Genomic DNA, 14,366 nt, shown 5'->3' with positions numbered 1-14,366 from the left:
CCTTACTCACCTTATATCTCAGTCATTCTGGGCTTTCTAAGGCCCATCAGACTACAGGCTCCCTGAGGACAGGGTCCCCTGTCATCTGGCCCCCTGTCCTCCACAGCCTAGAGGTGTGCCTGCACATCAGACCTTACATGTCACACCACGTGAAATGTGTGCTGTATGTTAAACAGTGAGTGAATTTCTCCATTACGTAGTTGCAGCTGTTTCAGAAAGAGAGCGACCATTCAATTACTTTTTGGGTAAGCAGGTGGTGTGAGTTCACAGCCCTGTTATACAACACGGTCAGAAGGAGTTATCAGTTAACGAGAAAGTTAAGTTAAAAAGGGAAATCGGGCTTCCCTGGTGGCGCAGTGGTTGAGAGTCCACCTGCTGATGCAGGGAATGCGGGTTCGTGCCCCGGTCCAGGAAGATCCCACATGCCGCAGAGCAGCTGGGCCCGTGAGCCATGACTGCTGAGCCTGCGTGTCCGGAGCCTATGCTTCGCAATGGGAGAGGCCACAGCAGGGAGAGGCCCGCGTACTGCAAAAAAAAAAAAAAAAAAGGGAAACCGTATAAAAGGATACATTCATGTCATAAAACATTTTCAGCTTAAAACATACAATTGTGTGTTTATTCATCCGTATTCTGATACAGGGCCATGGCTTTCTCTTTGAGATGAGTTTTCAGCTTCAGATTCTGACTTTTATAAACCACATTCATATTAATAATAGTCTGGTTTTTGCTTTCAATTTCTTCTGAGCGATGGAAGAACTTAAGAGACACTTGTGCAGCTAACTGGGTATAGACTTTCCCTAGATTCTTAAAATTTTTTCTACTCTGTAATTTCTCATTCACACCTGATTCAGCATCTTTTTTTCAAAAATTAACTCATTTGAATCACATCTTTCCAAAGCATTGATTTCAGGTTTTTTTTTAAGAAATATTAGCTCTCTTTACATAATCATATTTTATTGGTTTACATAATACTTGATTATATTTTTATTTATAGTATCAAGTACAAGTGGCATAATTAGGTTTAGGAGGAAACCCAGCTGGCCTGTTGATAAGTGTACAGCTCATGTTTTTGGTGCAAAAGTGCATAGACAAACTGGGAACAGCCAGCACACCTCACAAGCGTACAACGTGCTGTGGGCATCAGGCAGCATGCCTGACACAGCTGACGGAGGGCCTTGGTTAACCTGGCCAAGTGGCAAGACCATGGTTCCCAAACTTTGCTGCACAAGAGAATCACCTGGGGAGATTTTTCAGCTAACCCCAGTGCCTGTGTCTTACTCCAGACCAATTACATTAGAAAGCCTGGGAGTGGGAGCCAGGCATCCGTATTTTCTAAAGATTCCACGGTGATTCTGATATGCAGCAAAGTTTGGGAACCACTAAGTTATAGGAAAGTGAGTTAAAAGAGTTTCTACATGCTTTATAGTTAGCTCTGGATTTTTGTCTTAGATTCAGCATCTGTTTTCTATGAGATCTTAAGTGATTTATTTAGCATCTGTGAACCTCAGTTTCCTCATCTGTGTAAAAGAGTGCCAATGCTTGCACTACAGGATCATTGTAGGAATTAAGTGATTTTAGGAGAATTTAGCATTTCCTGGCACCATGAACATGAGCTGGGAGAGTCACTCAGGAGTGAATTAGTATATTGTTTCCTGTGGGAGAGTAAGGCATGTGGGTAATTTCATTTGGTCAAAGTCTAGACTTGAAATATACATATTCAAATATAAATAGTCTCAAGGCAGACTGGGTTATGTTCTAAACCTTGAAGCTGTAACCTCAGAAATCTGAAAAGTCCATGAGGAACCTGCTTCTTACCTGCCATTAATTATCACCTATTTTGTTCATTGATTCTAGAACTTCTTTCTCTCCAGCCACCTGCAGTAATGGAAATTCATGGTCATAGCAGGTGGCCTGTGCTCACTCACTTTGTACCATTTCAGATTTAGCACCATGTGTGAAGTTCAGAATTCGGTGACTACTGAAGCTCCAGTGGATATAGAGCAAAGTTGATTTTCCATTGTTAAAAATGTGACTCTCATTGTGACTCATGCAGGTATCATTATAGGTATTTTAAAATATTATTCTTCAGCACAGTCTAAACTGTGCCTTTTGTTCTCTGTGTTCTGTTTTACTACATGCACATTATGCATTTTATTCCATTACATCAAATGGACTACTGAAAGTCCAGATTGGTCCCTGTCTTTGCCCTTTAATCTGTGGAGCGAATGAAATATCTGAGCCTCTCCTGTCTATATAATTAGGTTGCAAAACAGATGACAGTTTGCTTTAAAAATAACTATTTCCCTTGCACACTGCCGTGGACTGATCTTGCATGATACAAAATGGGATAAAAGAGAAGTAACATATTATGTCTTTCCTTTTAAGGATTTAAAAAAAATTAATTTTACTTATTTATTTTTTTAACATCTTTATTGGAGTATAATGCTTTACAATGGTGTGTTAGTTTCTGCTTTATAACAAAGTGAATCAGCTATACATATACATATATCCCCATATCTCCTCCCTCTTGCGTCTCCCTCCCACCCTCCCTATACCACCTCTCTAGGTGGTCACAAAGCACGGAGCTGATCTCCCTGTGCTATGCGGCTGCTTCCCACTAGCTATCTATTTTACATTTGGTAGTGTATATATGTCCATGCCACTCTCTCACTTCGTCCCAGCTTACCCTTCCCCTTCCTCATGTCCTCAAGTCCATTCTTGAGGATTCAGATGTAGATCTGCATCTTTATTCCTGTCCTGCCCCTAGGTTCTTCATAAACTTTTTTTTTTAGACTCCATATATATGTGTTAGCATATGGTATTTGTTTTTCTCTTTCTGACTTACTTCACTCTGTATGACAGACTCTAGGTCCATCCACCTCACTACAAATAACTCAATTTTGTTTCTTTTATCGCTGAGTAATATTCCATTGTATATATGGGCCACATCTTCTTTATCCGTTCATCTGTCCATGGACATTTAGGATGGTTCCATGTCCTAGCTATTGTAAATAGTGCTGCAGTGAACATTGTGGTATGTGTCTCTTTTTGAATTATGATTTTCTCTAGGTATATGCCCAGTAGTGGGATTGCTGGGTCGTATGGTAGTTCTATTTTTAGGTTTTTTTTTTTTTTTTTGCAGTACGCGGGCCTCTCACTGTTGTGGCCTCTCCCGTTGCAGAGCACAGGCTCCGGACGCGCAGGCTCAGCGGCCATGGCTCACGGGCCCAGCCGCTCCGCGGCATGTGGGATCTTCCCGGACTGCTGCATCGGCAGGCAGATTCTCAACCACTGCGCCACCAGGGAAGCCCTATTTTTAGATTTTTAAGGAACCTCCATACTGTTCTCCATAGTGGCTGTATCAATTTACATTCCCACCAACAGTGCAAGAGGGTTCCCTTTTCTCCGCACCCTCTCCAGCATTTATTGTTTCTAGATTTTTTGATGATGGCCGTTCTGACTGGTGTGAGGTAATACCTCACTGTAGTTTTGATCTGCATTTCTCTAATGATTAGTGATGTTGAGCATCCTTTCATGTATTTGTTGGCAGTCTGTATATCTTCTTTGGAACAATGTCTATTTAGGTCTTCTGCCCATTTTTGGATTGGGTTTTTTGTTTTTTTGTTATTAAGCTGCATGAGCTGCTTGTAAATTTTGGAGATTAATCCTTTCTCAGTTGCTTCATTTGCAAATATTTTCTCCCATTCGGAGGATTGTCTTTTCATCTTGTGTATGTTCTCTTTTCCTTGCTATATTTTCCTTGAATTTTTCTTGCATTTTATTTATTTTTTATAGAGCAGGTTTGTATTAGTTATCTATTTTATACATATTAGTGTATATATGTCAATCCCAATCTCCTAATTCATCCCACCACCATCGCCCTTCCACACCCACTTTCCCCCCTTGGTGTCCATATGTGTGTTCTCTACATCTGTGTCTCTATTTCTGCCTTTCAAACCGGTACCTGTACCATTTTTCTGGATTCGACATATATGCATTAATATACGATATTTGTTTTTCTCTTTCTGCTCTTTATTTATTTTTGTTTTTATTTCCATTTCTCTAGGAGGTGGGTCAAAAAGGATCTTGCTGTGATTTATGTCATAGAGTGTTCTTCCTATGTTTTCCTCTAAGAGTTTGATAGTGTCTGGCCTTACATTTAGGTCTTTAATCCATTTTGAGTTTATTTTTGTGTATGGTGTTAGGGAGTGTTCTAATTTCATTCTTTTAAATATAGCTGTCCAATTTTCCCAGCACCACTTATTGAAGAGACTGTCTTTTCTCCACTGTATATTCTTGCCTCCTTTATCAAAGGTAAGGTGACCATATGTGTGTGGATTTATCTCTGTGCTTTCTATCCTGTTCCACTGATCTATATTTCTGTTTTTGTGCCAGTACCATACTGTCTTGATTACTATAGCTTTATAGGATAGTCTGAAGCCCAGGAGCCTGATTACTCCAGCTCCGTTTTTCTTTCTCAAGATTGCTTTGGCTCTTCAGGTCTTTTGTGTTTCTATACAGATTTTGAAATTTTTTGTTCTAGGTCTATGAAAAATGCCATTGGTAGTTTGAGAGGGATTGCATTGAATCTGTAGATTGCTTTGGGTAGTATAATCATTTTCACAATGTTGATTCCTCCAATCCAAGAACATGGTATATCTCTCCATCTGTTTGTATCATCTTTAATTTCTTTCATCAGTGTCTTATAGCTTTCTGCATACAGGTCTTTCATCTCCTTAGGTAGGTTTATTCCTAGGTATTTTATTCTTTTTGTTGCAATGGTAAATGGGAGTGTTTCCTCAATTTCTCTTTCAAATGTGTTATCATTAGTGTATAGGAATGAAAGAGATTTCTATACATTAATTTTGTATCCTTCTACTTTACCACATTCATTGATTACCTCTAGTAGTTTTCTGGTAGCATCTTTAGGATTCTCTATGTATACTATCATATCATCTGCAAAGAGTGACAGCTTTACTTCCTCTTTTCCAATTTGGATTCCTTTTATTTCTTTTTCTTCTCTGCTGTGGCTAAATCTTCCAAAGCTCTGTGCAATAATAGTGGTGAGAGTGGACAACCTTGTCTTCTTCCTGATCTTAGAGGAAATGGTTTCAGTTTTTCACCATTGAGAATGATGTTGGCTGAGCGTTTGTCATATATGGCCTTTATTATGTTGAGGTAAGTTCCCTCTGTGCCTACTTTCTGGAAGGTTTTTGTCATAAATGGGTGTTGAAGTTTTTCAACAGCTTTCTCTTCATCTACTGAGATGATCATATGGTTTTTCTCCTTCAATTTGTTAATATGGTGTATCACATTGATTGATTTGCGTATATTGAAGAATCCTTGCATTCCTGGGATAAACCCCACTTGATCATGGTGTATGATCCTTTTAATATGCTGTTGGATTCTGTTGGCTAGTATTTTGTTGAGCATTTTTGCATCTTTGTCCATCAGTGATATTGGCCTGTAGTTTTCTTTCTTTGTGACATCCTTGTCTGGTTTTGGTATCAGAGTGATGGTGGCCTCGTAGAATGAGTTTGGGAGTGTTCCTCCCTCTGCTATATTTTGGAAGAGTTTGAGAAGGATAGGTGTTAGCTCTTCTCTATATGTTTGATAGAATTCACCTGTGAAGCCATCTGGTCCTGGGCTTTTGTTTCTTGGAAGATTTTTAATCACAGTTTCAATTTCAGTGCTTGTGATTGGTCTGTTTATATTTTCTATTTTTTCCTGGCACAGTCTCAGAAGGTTGTGCTTTTCTAAGAATTTGCATATAGTTGCTTACAGTAATCTCTCACGATCCTTTCTATTTCTTCAGTGTCAGTTGTTACTCCTCCTTTTACATTTCTAATTCTATTGATTTGAGTCTTCTCCCTTTTATTTGTGATGAGTCTGGGTGACGGTTTAACAATTTTGTTTATCTTCTCAGAGAACCAGCTTTTAGTTTTATTGATCTTTGCTGTCGTTTCCTTCATTTCTTTTTCACTTATTTCTGATCTGATCTTTATGATTTCTTTCCTTCTACTAACTTTGGGGTTTCTTTGTTCTTCTTTCTGTGATTGCTTTAGGTGTAAGGTTAGGTTGTTTATTTGAGATGTTTCGTTTCTTGAGGTAGGATTATATTGCTATAAACGTCCCTCTTAGAACTGCTTTTGCTGCATCCCGTAGCTTTTGAGTCGTCGTGTTTTCATTGTCATTTGTTTCTAGGTATTTTTTTTATTTCTTCAGTGATCTCTGGTTATTTAGTAGTGTATTGTTTAGCCTCCATGTGTTTGTACTTTTTACATATCTTTTTCCTGTAATTGATATCTAATCTCATAGCATTGTGGTCGGAGGGCCTGCAATGAAATGTTGTGCTTTCTTTAAACCTTTGTCACTGTTTTTCTCAGTACTTGATGTGGAAGTTGAGGGTGGGATGGGCAGAGAGACAAGGTTGGGCTCAGGACAGTGTTTCCCAGACATTTTCCTTGCTCTCCTGCATCAGCACTGTCCTGTGGACTCTGCCTGCAGATGTGTGAGCTTCCAGACACTGCCCGCATGCGCCTTGCACACCCAGCAGAACCCAGACACACCCTCATCCCACGCCCTGCATCAGCCTTCTCAGCCAACCCCTTTTCCACCTTGTCCCAGGTGACCTGGCTTCTCCAACAGCTTTGGGAAGTCACCATTTCTACCTTTGCTGTTTTCCTTCCATGCAGAGTAGAAAGCAGAGGGAATAGTGGCTGTCCTAGAGCAATAGGAGGTGGGCCAGTTCTGATGGTGTGGGCTGGGTCACCCTGGAAAGGTAGGAATCCAGAGGCCTGAGAAGTAGGAGTCTGCTGCTGCCTGGGGATTGGGGGCAGGAAAGGGAGATGATCCAGGAGCTCGGGTGATGTGCTGAGGGCCACACTCCCCTGGGCCAGTGGGGCTTAGGACAAAAAGGCAGCTCGTAGCTCCTGCTGTCCCCAGAACTGGCTGAGACCACATGGTGTAGGATGAGGAGTATATGTCTTAAAGGTTTGAATTCTAGCTCTACCATGATCTTGGGCATATTTCCTTTTTTTTTTTTTTAATAGCTTTAATGAGATATACTGTAGATACAATAATCCACACATACTTAAAGTATATAATTTGATAAGTTTTGTCATATGTATATACCCATGCAATCAAGATGTTGAACATATTCATCACCCCCAAAAGTTTCTTTGGGACCTTTTGAAATCACTCCCTCTAGCTCCTTTTCCTTCCCGCTCCCCATACCCAGGTAACCACCACTGAACTCGGCTTCAGTTCCTATACATTAGTTTGCATTTCCTAGAATTTTATATAAATGGAATTCTATCACACAGTCTGTACTATTTTGAGTAGCTTCTTTCACTTAGTGTAATTATTTTGAGATTTACTTTGTTGCATGTATCAATAGTTCATTTATTTATATTTCTAAGTAGTAATCCATTGTCTGGATGACCACAGTTTGCCTGTCTATTCATGTGCTGATGGACGTTTGTTTTATTTCCAATTTGGGTATTACAAATAAAAGTACCATACCCATTCATGTACAAATCTTTATATGGACATATATTTCCTTTTCTTTGGGGTGAATACCTAGACAAACTGGAATAGTTGGACCATACATGAATTTATAACTTTTTAAGAAACTGCCAACCTGTTCCCCAAGATGACCACACCATTTTATATTCCCACTAGCAGTACATGAGCATTCCAGTTCCTCCACATCCTCACCAACACTTAGTATGGCCAGTCTTTTCAATTTTAGCCTTTTATATGATAGATATGAAGTCGTATCTCACTGTGGTTTTAATTTGCATTTCATTAATGACCAGTGATGTTTAGCATCTTTTCATGTCCTCATTTGAAATCCATAAATCTTTGGTGAGGTGTCTTTTGCCCTTTTTAAAATTGTTTTTTGTCTTACAGTTAAGTTTTGAGAGTTCTTTATGTACTCTGGTTATTAGTCCTTTATCAGATATATGACTTGCAAATACTTTCTCCCAGTCTGTGGCTTATCTTTTTACTCTCTTAACAGTGTATTTTGAAAACTATGAATATTCAAGGTTAATGAAGTTCAGTTTATCTCTGTGTCTTTTATGAATCATGTTTTTAGTATCATATCTAAGAAATGTATGCCTAACCCAAGATCAAAAATGTGTCATATTATGCTTTCTTCTTGAAGTTTTATAATTTTATATTTTACATTTAGGTCTTTGATCCATTTTTAGTTAATTTGTATATATTTTTATGCATTAAAGTTTTTTATATGGATATATCATTTGCTGTAGAAACTATCCTATCTATACTAAATTACCTTCTCAACTTTGTCAAAAATTGTCCATATTTATGCAGGCTTATTTCTGGACTCTCTATTCTACTCCATTGATCTATTTTTTTAATCTTTACACCAATACCACACTGTCTTGATTATGGTGGATTTATAATAAGTCTTAAGATACTGTTAGCCATAACAGTATGAGAAAACCGTAATTCAAAAACAGTCATGTACCACAATGTTCGCTGCAGCACTATTTACAATAGCCAGGACATGGAAGCAGCCTAAGAGTCCATCGACAGATAAATGGGTAAAGAAGATGTAGCGCATATATACAATGGAATATTACTCAGCCATAAAAAGAAACGAAACTGAGTTATTTGTAGTGAGGTGGATGGACCCAGAGTCTGTCATACAGAGTGAAGTAAGTCAGAAAGAGAAAAACAAATACATATATATGGAATCTAAAAAAACAAAATGGTTCTGATGAACCTAGGGGCAGGACAGGAATAAAGACACAGACGTAAAGGATGGACTTGAGGACACAGGGAGGGGGAAGGGTAAGCTGGGATGAAGTGAGAGAGTAGCACTGACATATATACACTACCAAATGTAAAATAGATAGCTAGTGGGAAGCAGCTGCATCACACAGGGAAGTCTGCTTGGTGCTTTGTGACCACCTAGAGGGGTGGCATAGGGAGGGTGGGAGGGAGATGCAAGAGGGAGGGGATATGGGTATATATGTATACATATAGCTGATTCACTTTATTATACAGCAAAAACTAACAGAACATTGTAAAGCAATTATACTCCAATAAAGATGTTTAAAAAAAAGAAAGAGGGCTTCCCTGGTGGCGCAGTGGTTGAGAGTCCGCCTGCCGATGCAGGGGACATGGGTTCGTGCCCCGGTCTGGGAAGATCCCACATGCCACAGAACGGCTGGGCCCGTGAGCCATGGCCGCTGAGCCTGTGCGTCCGGAGTCTGTGCTCCGCAACGGGAGAGGCCACAAGAGTGAGAGGCCCGCGTACGGCAAAAAAAAGAAAGATACTGTTAGCCTTCCAACTTGGTGCTTAGTTTATAAAATTGTTTTTTGGCTATTCTAGCTCCTGTGCATTTGCATATAAATTTTAGAGTCAGCTTCTGAATTGATTTTGTTGAATCACTTTCTACCACAAAAGCCTGCTGGGATTTTTCATTGGGTTTTCGTTGAATCTATAGATCACTTTGGAGAGAATTAACATCTTAATATTGAGTCTTCCGACCTATGAACACAGTTTATCTCTCTATTTTTTCAGGTCTTTATTAGTTTTTCTCAGGTGTGTTTTGTAGTTTTCAGCATATGTATCTTTTGTCAGATTTATCCTTAAGTATTTAATATTTTTGATGTTATTGTAAAAGATATTTTTAAATTTCAATTTCCAGTTGTTTGTTACTGGAAATTGTATTTAGAAGTTGTATTTAGAAATACAGTTGATCTCTGTCTGTTAATCTAGTATCCTGCAACCTTGCTAAACTCAATTATTAGTTCTAGTCGCTTTTTTGTGGATTCCATTAGATTTTCTACATAGATAATCATGTAATCTGCCAATTAAGACAGTTTGACTTATTTCTTTCCAGTCTGGATACCTTTTATTTCTTTTTCTTGCCTATTGAACTGGCTAGAACCTCCAGTACAATGTTGAATTGAAATGGTCAGAGTGAACATCCTTGTCTTGTTCCTGATCTTGGGAGGCATTTAGTTTTCTACCATTAAGAATGCCATTAGCTGTAGGTTTTTCCTAGACACTTTTTATCAAACTGAGGATATCACCTTCAATTTATATTTTGCTGAGCATTTTTATCAGTAGTGGATGCTGGAGTTTGTTAAATGCTTTGACTGCATCTACTGAGAGAATCATTTTTCTTTTTGGTTTGTTAATATGGTAATATCTGTTAAAATTATAATGATAGATCAATTTTTTGTTAACCAACCTTGTATTCCTCGGATTAGTCCCACTTACTCATGGTATAAAATGCTTTTAATATGTTCCTAGATACAGTTTTATAGTATGGTTCACTAATATTTTGTTTAGAAATTTTGCATCATTGTTCATGAGGGATATTGGTCTTCAACTTTTTTTCTCGTAATATCTTTGTCTGTTTTGGGTATCAGTGTAATCCTGGCCTCATAGAATTAATTGGGAAGTTGTCTCTCCTATTTAATTTTCAGGAAGAATTTGTGTAGAATTGATGTTATTTCCTCCTTGAATGTGTGATAGAATTCTCCGGTGCAGTTAAAGGCACTGCTTTCCCTGTGGAAAAGTTGTTAACTACAGATTCTCTTTCTTTAATGGATGTAGAGCTATTCACATTATCTATTATTTCTTGAATGAGCTTTGGTACTTTGTATCTTTCAAGAAATTTGTTCATTCTTCCAAGTTGTCTAATTTACTGGTGTAATGTTTCTTTATTGCCCTTTTTATATTTGTAGAAACTGTAGTGAGGCCACCTCTTTTGTTCTTGACATTGGTGATTTGTGTCTTCTCTCTTTCTTTGCTGATCAGTCATGCTAGGGATTTATCAATTTTATTGATCTTGAAGAACCAGCTTTGGATGTCATTGGTTTTCCCTATTGGTTTTTTAATTTTTTATGTCATTGATTTCTGCTTTTATATTAATTATTTCCTTTCTGCTATTTAGTCTTTAATTTGCTCATCTTTTTCTAATTTACTGAAATGGAAGCTGAGATAATTGATTTGAGACCTCTTGTTTTCTGATATAGGCATTTAATGGTATAAATTCCCTCCTAAGTACTTCTTTAAAGGCATCTTACTAATTTGGATATGTTGTGTTTTCATTTTCATTCACTTAAAAACACTTTCTAATTTGCTTTTTGGTTTCTTCTTTGACCCTAAGTTATTTTGAGCTGTTGAGTTTCAAAATATTTAGGGATTTTCCAGGTATCTTCCTGGATTGACTTCTAATTTAACTCTAGCGTGTCAGAAAACATAGTATGAATGACGTGAATCCTTTGAAATTTATTTAGACTTATTTTATGTACCAGAATATGGTCTATCCTGTTAAATGTTCTGTGTGCAATTCAAAAGAATGTGTATTCTGCTGTTGTTGGGTTGAGTCAAGTAGAATGAATTGGTTGATAGTTGTTCAGATCTTCTATATCCTTACTGGTTTTCTGTCTGCTTATTATATCAATTATTGAGAAAGGGGTATTTGAAATCTCCAACTATAATTCTGGACTTGCGTGTTTATTCTTGCAATTCTATCAGATTTTACTTCACGTTCTTGAACTTCTGTTATTAGATACATAAACACTTGTATTGTTATGACCTCTTGATGAATTGTGCCCTTTATCATTATAAAATGGCTCGCTTTCCCTCTAGTAATATTTTTGTCCTAAGTCTCTTTTGTTTGATATTGATATAGCCGCCCCCAGCTTTCTTATGGCTACTGTTTGCATGGTATAGCCTTTTCCATACTTACATTTTCAACCTATTGTTTCTGTATATTTGAAGTGCACTTCTCATAGGTAACATATAGTAGAGTCTTGCTTTTTTATCAAATCTGACAATATCTACTTTCTAATAAGGGTATTCAGACAGCTTACATTTAATGGGATTCTTCATATGGTGTGTTCCAAAGTATTATTTTTCTGTATGTTTTCTATTCAACCCATCTGTTCTTTGTTCTCCTTTTTATTTTATTTGCTTTCTTTTGAATTTATTGAACACTGTAAATGATTCACTTTATATCCTTTGTTGGCTTTTTAGTTGTAACTCTTTATTATTTAGTGATTGCTGTAGGATTTATTGTATACATCTTTAAGTTATCACAGTCTACTTTTAAGCGATATTATACCACTTCATGTCTAGAATAAGAACCTTACAATAGAGTACTTTCATTTCTCCACTCCTAACCTTTGTGTTATTGTTGTCAAACATTTTAATTTTGCGTATGTTATAGCCCACATGTTACATTGTTGTTATTTTTGCTTTAACAGTCAATTAGCTTTTAAGGAGATTTAAATAAGAGGAGGATAGCATGTATTTATTCACATAGTTGTCATTTCCAAAGCTCTTCATTCTTTTGTGTATATCCTTTGTGATGAATTCTTTCAGCTTTTTTAAGTCTGAAAAAGTCTTTATTTCCCTTTTATCTGAGAATGATATTCTGGTTGGGTGTACAACTCTAGGTTGACAGTTTTCAGTACTTTAAAAATGTTGCTCCATTGTCTTCTCACTTGTATTATTTCCAAGAAATCTGCCGTCATCTTATCTTTGTTCCTTTACATGTAACATAATTTTTTTCCTCTGGTTATTTTCAAGATTTTTTCCATCACCACTAGTTTTAACCCATTTGATGATTATATGCTTTAGTGTAGTTTTCTTCATGTTTCTTGTGCCAGGGGATCATTGAGCTTCTTGGATCTATGGGTTTATAGTTTTCATTAAATTTGGGAAAGTATTGACCACTGTTTCTTTAAATATTTTATCTGCACCACCCTCTGTGTCTTTCCCTTCAGGGACTTCAATTGCACACATATTAAGACACTTGAAGTAGTCCTATAGCTCTTTTTTTTAATCGGTTTCTGGTTGTTTGTTTTAAAATTTTATCTCTGTACTTCATCTTGGATCGTTTTTATTGCTATATTGTCAAATTGACCAGTCTTTCTTTTTGCAATGTCTAATATGCTGTCAATCCCAACCAGTGTATTTTTCATCTCATACAATGTAGTTTTTATCTCTAAAGATTCAATTTGTATCTTTTTAATACATTCCATGTCCCTATTTAACGTTTTTAATATTTGAAATACCATCCTAACTGTTTTAATGTCCTTCTCTGTTGATTCTAATATCTATGTCAGTTCTGGGTTGGTTTCAATTATCTCTTCATTCTAGGTCTCATTTTCTTGCTTCTTTTTGATTGGTTATTTTTGATTGGGTGCTGGACATTTCTTTATTTTTTTAATGTTTTTAATCTTTGTTTGGGGATGCAGTTGTTTAGAAACAGTTTGATCCTTTATGGCCTTACTTTTAAGATTTGTTAAGGTGGAACCCAGTCAGTTCTCAGTCTAGGGCTAAGTGTTCCTGACTACTGAAGCCAGACCCTTGCGGGTCCCCTACCCAGTGCCCTGTGAATCTTGAGGTTTTCTAGTCTGGCTGTTGGGAACAAGCACTATTCCTGGCCTTGTGTGAGTCCTGTGCACTATTACTTCTAATCTTTTCCAGTGGTTAGTTCCCCAGCCATGGGTAGTTTCATCACTCTGTGCTGATCAGTACTAGGTTGAATACTTGAGAAGACCTACAGATCTCCAGAGTTCTCTCCTCTCCAGCACTCTGTCCTGGAAATGTTGCTACCTTGGCCTCCCTGGACTCTCAGCTCTAGCTCCTCAGTTCAGAGAGTCTGCCAGGCTCCACCTGAGTTCCCTCTCTCTGAGCCATGGCCCGAAAACTCTGTCAGTGCAGTAAGCTGGGAAACGGCTAGTGCTCACCTCCCTGACTTTCCACCTCTCCAGGATCACTGTCTTTTGCTGTTTGATGTCTAGTGTCTTGCAAACGGTTGTTTTACACATTTTGTTCAGTTTTTGGTTGTTTCCGGTAAGCGGAAAGATCTGGTCCCTGTTACTTCCTCTAGGCCAGAAGTGGAAGTTCTCATGAGCAGGTTTGTGATTTTCCCAGGGGAACTGAATGAGACTGATGTTTGTGCAGCACCTGGCACTTGGCAGGTACTCAGCAAATACCTGGGTGTTCCCTGACTCTGCACCTGGTTGTTCATTCTTCCTGGTTTTACTTTGGGTTATCAACCTGATTCCTGGCTGAGCTGTAGGTCACGGTCTCTATGACAGTCCTTCAAAGCGGATAATCACTTATGGGCTATTTATGTTTTAACATCGTCCGTTTCAGAATCCTGCTACACAAAGAAGATGAAGGTAAAGGTAGACATTTACCTTCTCTGTGAAATTTCATCTAATTCAGCCTACATGAATTATTCATTTATTTATAGTAGGAATATCAGTAGGTTTTAGAAGATCAGGGATGTGTGGTGGACAGAATTTAAGAGGACCGTGCTATTTGTTACCCCTGCATAATTTTGCAGGGGTTTCCT

At 37.8% G+C, this 14,366-nt stretch overlaps 1 protein-coding gene across 1 annotated transcript in view; it reads left to right on the top strand.

The window, feature by feature from the left end:
- KIF26B (kinesin family member 26B) overlaps nt 1-14,366 on the top strand; it is a 499,134-nt gene that overhangs the window by 416,195 nt on the left and 68,573 nt on the right. The window lies entirely within an intron of this gene.

This window comes from Aethalodelphis obliquidens, unplaced genomic scaffold (assembly GCF_003676395.1).
Source record: "Aethalodelphis obliquidens isolate GAN/ISIS:26980383/991018 unplaced genomic scaffold, ASM367639v1 scaffold24, whole genome shotgun sequence".
Taxonomy (NCBI): domain Eukaryota; kingdom Metazoa; phylum Chordata; class Mammalia; order Artiodactyla; family Delphinidae; genus Aethalodelphis; species Aethalodelphis obliquidens.
Note: the sequence above shows the minus strand (reverse complement) of the source record. Positions and strands in the feature narration are given on the sequence as shown.